The sequence below is a fragment of the Zingiber officinale genome, chromosome 11B, assembly GCF_018446385.1.
Source record: "Zingiber officinale cultivar Zhangliang chromosome 11B, Zo_v1.1, whole genome shotgun sequence".
Lineage (NCBI taxonomy): Eukaryota > Viridiplantae > Streptophyta > Magnoliopsida > Zingiberales > Zingiberaceae > Zingiber > Zingiber officinale.
Genome location: NC_056007.1, coordinates 4,168,829 through 4,177,459, shown reverse-complemented (window position 1 = coordinate 4,177,459; position 8,631 = coordinate 4,168,829).

Here is an 8,631-nt window from a genome sequence, read left to right as displayed (position 1 = left end):
AAACTATCCAACTTAGACTCAACAATTTGTAATGTTTATCAATAAATCTGTCAATGAAATCAAACTCAAATAGACTAAATCAATTCACAAACCAACTAATCAAACTCAAATCAATTTAACACTTGAATTATTACACTTAAATTTATTCAATTCACATGGGATTAAATCTGTCAATGAAATCCTATATTGTCTAATAATAATTGATGATTACTCAATATTTACGTAGGTAAAATTCTTAAAAAACAAAGATGAAACATTTAGTGATTTTTGTAAACAAACTAAAAATGAAAAAAATTTAATGATGGAGTATTAAAAAACCAAAGGTTTACAAAATTTTACTTAGAAAATAGCTATCACCAAGAATTCTCATGTCCTAATACACCTCAATAAAATGGAATAGTTGAAAGAAAAAATAGAACCTTTCAAGAAGCCTTTAGGACAATGCTTAATGAATACCAACTACCAAAATATTTCTGGGCAAAAGCTGTTAGTACATCATGCTCTGTACAAAATAGAGCAATAATAAATAAGAAACATAATAAAACCTTGTTTGAAATTTAATATAATAAAATACCTAATATCAAACATTTTAAAGTATTTGGGTGTTTAGTCTACATATTAAATACAAGAGAATGTTTAGGAAAATTTACCTCAAAAGTCAAAAATAGAATTTTTATAGGATACTTACTAAATAGTAGAGGGTATAGAGTATATAATAAAAATACTATAAGAATTGAAGAAACAACAAATGTAAAGTTTGATTAAAAAAATCTAAGTCTAAGGAAACTAACTCAAATCAAACTCAACCTCAACCGATTGACTTTGTTAGAGCTAGCATTGATCTAGGGGGAGCATGTAACGACCCAACTCCTGGGTACTAGGCTGTGAGCCGGATCGCTACATTAACTACTGAAACTACTGTGCCGTACTGTCCGGAAAACTGGGTAAAATAAAATTTCACTAGCTGACTCTGTTACTCTGACAACTGATGCACCCATGCTGTTATAAGGAAGGGTTCAAGACCCTTTCCGGTTGGTGTACATGTGCTAAGAAGGATTCTTGACCTCCCATCTGAGCTAGGAGCTCAAATTAACTTCCCAGCTAGCTGCTAATCGATCCACGGATCGATCAACTTACTACGATTCTATGCCCTGCTGGATCGGTCTGCAGACCGATCCAGCAGAGGCTGGATCGGTCGGAAGGACCGATCCAGGTGTGTCTGGATCGGTCTGCGGACCGATCCAGGCACCTGGAGACGCTGGGACGCCCTCTGTTCGATGCTGGATCGGTCGGCTGACCGATCCAAGCACCTGGAAATCTCCTCCGAGGCTACTGTATCGAGCTGGATCGGTCGGCTGACCGATCCAGGAGGATACAGTAGCATACTGTATCTCGCTGGATCGGTCGGCTGACCGATCCAGTGGAACAGCTCAGACCCTGATCGGTCTGGGGACCGATCAGTGTCTGATTTCACTCGAGAGTTCTGATTCCAGCACTTTGGCGTGCCAAAACATCACACAACAGTTCTAAAACAATGGAAACACATTCTAGCATATAAGTACTAATGTTCTAAACGTGATAAGCTAAACAAGACATAGTTACTAAGCTAGAACAATTAATAACAAGACTAAGTATGAAACTAGACATGTTAAGTGCTAAAACTGAAATAAAAGTGTATAGATCCCAAGGATCTTTATTCCAGACCCCTTGCACACACACATCATCGTAGCATCGCCCTCCAGCCTCCGCTAATCCACTTTTCTTTTACCGGTATCTGCAGTATAAGAAAAGTAGTATCTGTAAGCCAATAAGCTTAGTAAGAAACCATCTACCTCACAAAAGCATGCATACGATGCAAATATGATTTTAAATCATGTTGTTTGAAAAATATACTGAATATGCAAGCATGGCATGGCATGGTATCACACAAAGCATGGCATAACATATAAATTGAGCATGCTCTAAACTGATCATGGCATACTTATAAACTGAGCATGAAACTGAACTAGTCAAGCATATATCTAAATCTGTACACGAACCTGAACTGAACTGAAAGCTAAATTAGTGTTCTCATCACTGGTTTCAAATTTGAAAACTATACATATAATAGATGAAAATACTAAACATGCTGTTGGGCCCTGGCAACTGTACTTACTGTGCGCGCATCCCTACGAGACCCGGGATTGCAAGTTCCGAATCCAGCAGGGTTACTAGGTTATCTGAACCTAGGGACGACTGTGGGAGTCCAGCCCATGGATATCTGATCCAAGTACAGTGCCAACTGAATAAAAGTAAAATACTGAATACTGTTTTATTTTACTTTGCTGTTCTAGGTTATCTGAACCTAGAGCTAGGTTATCTGAACCTAGAGGCTACTGTGGGAACCTACCCAATGGATATCTGATCCATATAGCTGTGATAACTGATAAATAACTGAATAAAAATGTTCTAATATATTTTACATGTTGTTAGGACGCCTATTGGTGCATCCTTCTGAACTGGGCATTCTACCGAATGCTTGGTGTGCACTAAAAGCACACCTTAAAACTGAAAACTGTAAAATTACTGAACTAACGCCAAAACTAACAAGCGAGAGCAATTATACTGCAGGTGAGGGGTTTCTTACCTCAATCGCAAGGTTTTCTTACAATTCTATCCGCTAGGTCTTCCGGAAAACTGATCCTCTCGACGATCCGTTCACGTCTTCGCGTTCCTCTCGCGGAGATGAACCTTTTTCGTGTTGGAGTCGTCGCCGGAAGGTGATCCCTTGACCCTTGGCTTGGTGTGTCGTGCGTGAGGAAGAGGAGAAGAAAAGAGAGGCGGCGGTGGTGTTGGGTTTCGGTGGAGGAGGATGTGCCGAACCAAAATAACCCAAACCCCAACTTAAGTTTATTATTTATATTAAGTGGTTTAATGAACCCAACTCTAATATAAATATATTTGATTCTCCTTTCTTTCAGCACGGCCCTGCTGGGTTCACCGGTTACTAAACTTATCCGTAAACCATAGGTCTCGGGTTCGATTCCCGCCTAAGCTATTTTACGGTTCTAATTATTTTTGCTACTTCCGCTACTCGGAAAAATTCCGGAAAAATATCTAAAAATTCCAGTAAAATCGTACAATAATTCTAATATAGTTTTGAGAATTTTCGGGCGTTACAATCCCCATACCTTATAAAAAGTTCATCCCCGAACTTAAAACAATTCTGGGTACTTCTGTCTCATGCTGGCCTCTGTCTCCCAAGTCGCCTCTGCTGCTGTGTGATTTTGCCAGCTGACTTTGACTAATGGTACTTCCTTGTTCCGTAATTTCTTTACTGCTCGGTCTATTATCTGAATAGGCCGACTGTCATAGCTGAGATCATCACGGACCTGTACCAACTGGGGCTCAATCACCTGGGTGGCGTCTGGAATATGCTTCTTCAGCATGGAGACATGAAATACGTTGTGGGCAGCTGACATCTCCTGAGGTAGCTCTAGCTCATATGCTACCTTGCCCACTCTCTTCGTGATAAGGTATGGTCCCACATATCTGGGAGCTAGCTTGCCCTTCTTCCCAAAACGCATGACTCCCTTCATGGGAGCTACTCTGAGGAAAACTGTATCCCCAACTGAAAACTCTAGGGGTCTGCGTCGTGTATCAGCATAGCTCTTCTGACGGCTCTGTGTTGTCTCTATCCTCTGGCGAATCTACTGTATGGCTGCTGTGGTATCTGCTACTAGATCTGTCTGAAGTTCACCACTCTCATACCAGCAGATTGGTGATCTGCACCTCCGCCCATAGAGTGCCTCATAAGGTGCCATGCCGATAGTGGCCTGATAACTGTTGTTATATGCAAATTCTGCTAGACACAGATATTTGCACCAACTTCCCTTGAAATCTAGGGCACAAGCTCGGAGCATATCTTTGAGTACCTGATTTACTCGCTCTGTCTGACCATCTGTCTGAGGATGGAAGGCTGTGCTGAATTTTAACTGGGTGCCCATAGCTAACTGTACACACTTCCAGAAGTGTGATGTTAATCTGCTGTCCCTGTTTGATATAATGGTTCGTGGGACTCCATGCAGCCTGACAATCTCCTTGAGATACAACTGAGCTAACTGCTCCATGGAATAGGATATTCTGATAGCTAAGAAGTGGGCTGATTTAGTCAACCTGTCGACTATTACCCAGATAGCATCAAAACCATTCGTGGTTCTGGGTAATCCCACTATGAAATCCATAAAGATATCCTCCCACTTCCATTCTGGAATCTGTATCGGCTGTAGAACTCCTCCTGGTCGCTGATGTTCTGCCTTAACCCTCTGACAGGTTAGACAGATGCTGACGTATCTGGCGATATCTCGCTTCATCCCAGGCCACCAAAATCGTTTCTTTAGATCCTGATACATTTTGGTGGAACCAGGATGCATCGCATAGGGAGTCCTGTGAGCCTCGTCTAGAATCTGTTTTCGTAGTTCCTCCTGATCTGGAACACAAAGTCTGTCACCACAGTACACTACCCCACTGGCGGACACTCTGAACTCTCCACTTTCTGATTCTGCTAACCCTTGCTTAATTTTCTGGATTTCAGGATCCTGCTCCTGAGCTGTCTGGATATCATCAAGCAAGGTAGATGCTAAGGACATAGTGGAAAGCTGCCCGACCATAAGCTCGAGACTAAAATCTGTAATCTCCTTCCTAAGGGGTGGTGACATAGCTGCTAAAGATAATAAGGTAGCACTGGACTTCCTGCTGAGTGCGTCTGCTACCTTATTAGCTTTCCCTGGATGGTAGAGGATATCTATGTCATAATCCTTGACCAGCTCTAACCATCTGCGCTGTCGCATATTCAGATCCTTCTGAGTAAAGAAATACTTCAGACTTTGATGATCTGTATACACTCTGCACTGAGCTCCGTACAAATAATGTCTCCAAATCTTGAGAGCGAACACCACTGCTGCAAGCTCAAGGTCGTGAGTAGGATAGTTCCTCTCATAATCCTTGAGTTGTCTGGAGGCATAGGCGATCACCTTGCCTGCTGCATCAGAACTGCTCCTAATCCCAATTTAGAGGCGTCACTGTAGATGTCGAAGCTGTCTGTGGTTTTAGTTCGCTGAAGCTGTTCTCGCAGTCCTCTGTCCACTGAAATTTCTTGTTCTTCCTGGTGAGAGCTGTCAGTGGGGAGGCTATCCTGGAGAAGTCCTCTACGAATTTCCTGTAGTAGCCTGCTAATCCCAGAAAGCTTCTGATTTCACTGGCGTTCCTGGGTCTCTTCCAGTTACTTACTGCTTCTATTTTGCTAGGATCTACCATAACACCATCCTTGGAGATGATGTGACCTAGAAAGGCTACCTGGTCTAGCCAAAATTCACATTTCATGAATTTGGCGTACAGCTGGTTCTGCTGAAGGATCTGCAAAACTGTCTTCAGATGCTCTGCATGGTCCTCCTGAGTGCCCGAATAGATAAGAATGTCATCGATGAACACGATGACAAACTTGTCTAAGTATTCTCTGAATACTCTGTTCATGAGGTCCATGAAAGTAGCTGGAGCATTTATCACGCCGAAAGGCATGACTATGAACTCATAATGTCCGTATCTGGTCCTGAAAGCTGTTTTAGGTATACCACCTTCCTTGACTCTAACCTGGTGATATCCTGATCTGAGGTCAATTTTAGAGAACACTGTGGCTCCCTTTAGCTGGTCAAACAGGTCATCTATCCTGGGGAGAGGGTACCTGTTTTTAATTGTGACCTGGTTCAAGGCACGGTAGTCTATGCATAAGCGCATGCTTCCATCCTTCTTCTTCACGAACAACACAGGTGCTCCCCATGGTGAGTGACTAGGGCGTATGAAACCCTTGTCAAGAAGCTCCTGTAATTGCTCCTGAAGTTCCTTCAGTTCTGCTGGAGCCATGCGGTACGGTGCCTTGGAAATTGGATTTGTGCCGGGAATGAGCTCTATCTCAAATTCAATCTCCCTGTCTGGTGCTAAGCCCGGTAGCTCTTCAGGGAAAACTGCTGGGTAGTCACAAACGACTCGAACCTCTGAAAGTTGTTGGTTCTTGTCCTGGCTGGTGTTGACTACATTTGCTAAAAATCCCATGCATCCTGAATCCATTAACTGTTGTGCTTTCAGTGCTGAGAGAAACTTCCTGGCTTTTCTCTTTGGCTTCCCCGTGTACTCAAACTGTACTCCTGCTTCAGGTTGGAATATGACCTTCTGTTTACGGCACTCTATAGAAGCGCCGTATCTGATCAGAAAATCCATTCCAAAGATGACATCGTAGTCAGTCATTTCTAGCACTATCAGATCACCAAAAAGTTCCCTGTCTGCTATAATGACTGGCACTGCTCTGAGCCAGTGCGTAGATGCCATAATGTCTCCTGAGGGTAGCGTTGTCAGAAACTGACTATTGAGTACTTCTGGAGGTGTTGCTAGTTTCTCGACAAATGCCCTGGATACATAAGAGTGGGTTGCCCCAGTATCGAATAAGACAGTTACATTATGCTGTAAAATATTGACCTGACCTGTGACAACTGTCGAGGCATTTGCTACGTCCTCTCTGGTCAGTGAGAAAATCCTGGCATTTGTGTTAGCTGTGGGGGCTTCTAACCTGCCCTGACTGATCTGTGGACCATCTAAGGCTGCATACATCTGGTGTAGCTGCGCTGGCTGAGGCTGAGGAAGACTGTTCTTGTTCGGGCACTGCTTAGCCATGTGCCCTTCCTGTCCACATTCAAAACAACCTCGCGTACCCTTGCGGCAAACTCCTGGATGATGTTTCCCACAAGTAGCACACTTGGGATGTCTGGAATGTTTTCCAGCTGGTCCTCCTTTTGGGTCACTGCTTGCCTTGCGTTTCCCTTTCCAGTTGGAGCTATGTCCCTGTTGTTTCTGCTGAGTACCTGAGCTAGCTTGTCCCTTGGGCTCTGTGGAAACCTGCTTCTGCTGGGTGATATTGTGCTGATAGTGCTCAGTGATCAGAGCACTACTCACTAGCTCCTCTGTGGTTTGTGGCCTATGAACGCCACCAGCCACATTCATTGCGATCTCTGGTCTGAGCATCTTCAGCATCAACCGTACTCGTTCCTTCTCTGAGCTGACTAGTTCTGGACACAGACGGGCCAACCTGTTGAATTTCTTCACGGCCTCCTGAACTGATAGGTTGCCCTGACGAAATTCTGTAAACTCGTCATAGTGTCGGTTCGTGACTTGCATGTGAAAGAATTCCTCGAAGAATTCTTTCTCGAAGTTGGCCCATGGTTTATTGGCCACTTCGATTTAATCCGCTCCACCACATGCGTGCATCTCTCTAGAAAGAGGCACACTTCACCTTTTCGTGCTGGCCAGCCTAGAAGCTCCATCGTGCTTTCCGGGTTTTAAACCATGCTTGTGCATCCCATGGTTCGTTGGTGCCGAGAAGTTCTCGGGTTTAATTCTCCGCCATTGGATAAGGTAAGCTTCTCTCTTAGTCCCTCTTGAGACTCTGGGCTACTGACCGGTGGTCGAGCCGGTACTACCTCGTGATTCGGAGTCGTGAGGTTTGTCGGAGTGGATGGGGAGTAGTCTGGTTAGCCTTTAAGGAGGCTATCTCCTGCTCCTGTTCAGCTAACTGCTGCTGTAGCTGAGCCACGGCACTGAACTGCCTGCCTCATGCTGGGGCTCAGCCGCTGCTGCTTTCTTAGCTGGACGTCCTCGTACCATTTTCTAAATAGCAGAGAACACATAAATATAACTAGGCTATCATGTTATAGTTAACTACTGGTAACATGTTAAATACTATTACTGTAAACATGAATTAATTAACTACCAACATGAGAGCAAACATGAAAGCACATATAACTGATATGAAAGCTGAAAACAAAACTGAGTGAGAGATGTTCTTACTTGGAAGCTGTAGGCACAATGCTGATGTGTGTGTAGGAAGTAAGGAACTTGCTCTGATACCACTCTGTAACGACCCAACTCCTGGGTACTAGGCTGTGAGCCGGATCGCTACATTAACTACTGAAACTACTGTGCCGTACTGTGCGGAAAACTGGGTAAAATAAAATTTCACTAGCTGACTCTGTTACTCTGACAACTGATGCACCCATGCTGTTATAAGGAAGGGTTCAAGACCCTTTCCGGTTGGTGTACATGTGCTAAGGAGGATTCTTGACCTCCCATCTGAGCTAGGAGCTCAAATTAACTTCCCAGCTAGCTGCTAATCGATCCACGGATCGATCAACTTACTACGATTCTATGCCCTGCTGGATCGGTCTGCAGACCGATCCAGCAGAGGCTGGATCGGTCGGAAGGACCGATCCAGGTGTGTCTGGATCGGTCTGCGGACCGATCCAGGCACCTGGAGACGCTGGGACGCCCTCTGTTCGATGCTGGATCGGTCGGCTGACCGATCCAGGCACCTAGAAATCTCCTCCGAGGCTACTGTATCGAGCTGGATCGGTCGGCTGACCGATCCAGGAGGATACAGTAGCATACTGTATCTCGCTGGATCGGTCGGCTGACCGATCCAGTGGAACAGCTCAGACCCTGATCGGTCTGGGGACCGATCAGTGTCTGATTTCACTCGAGAGTTCTGATTCCAGCACTTTGGCGTGCCAAAACATCACACAACAGTTCTAAAACAATGGAAACACATTC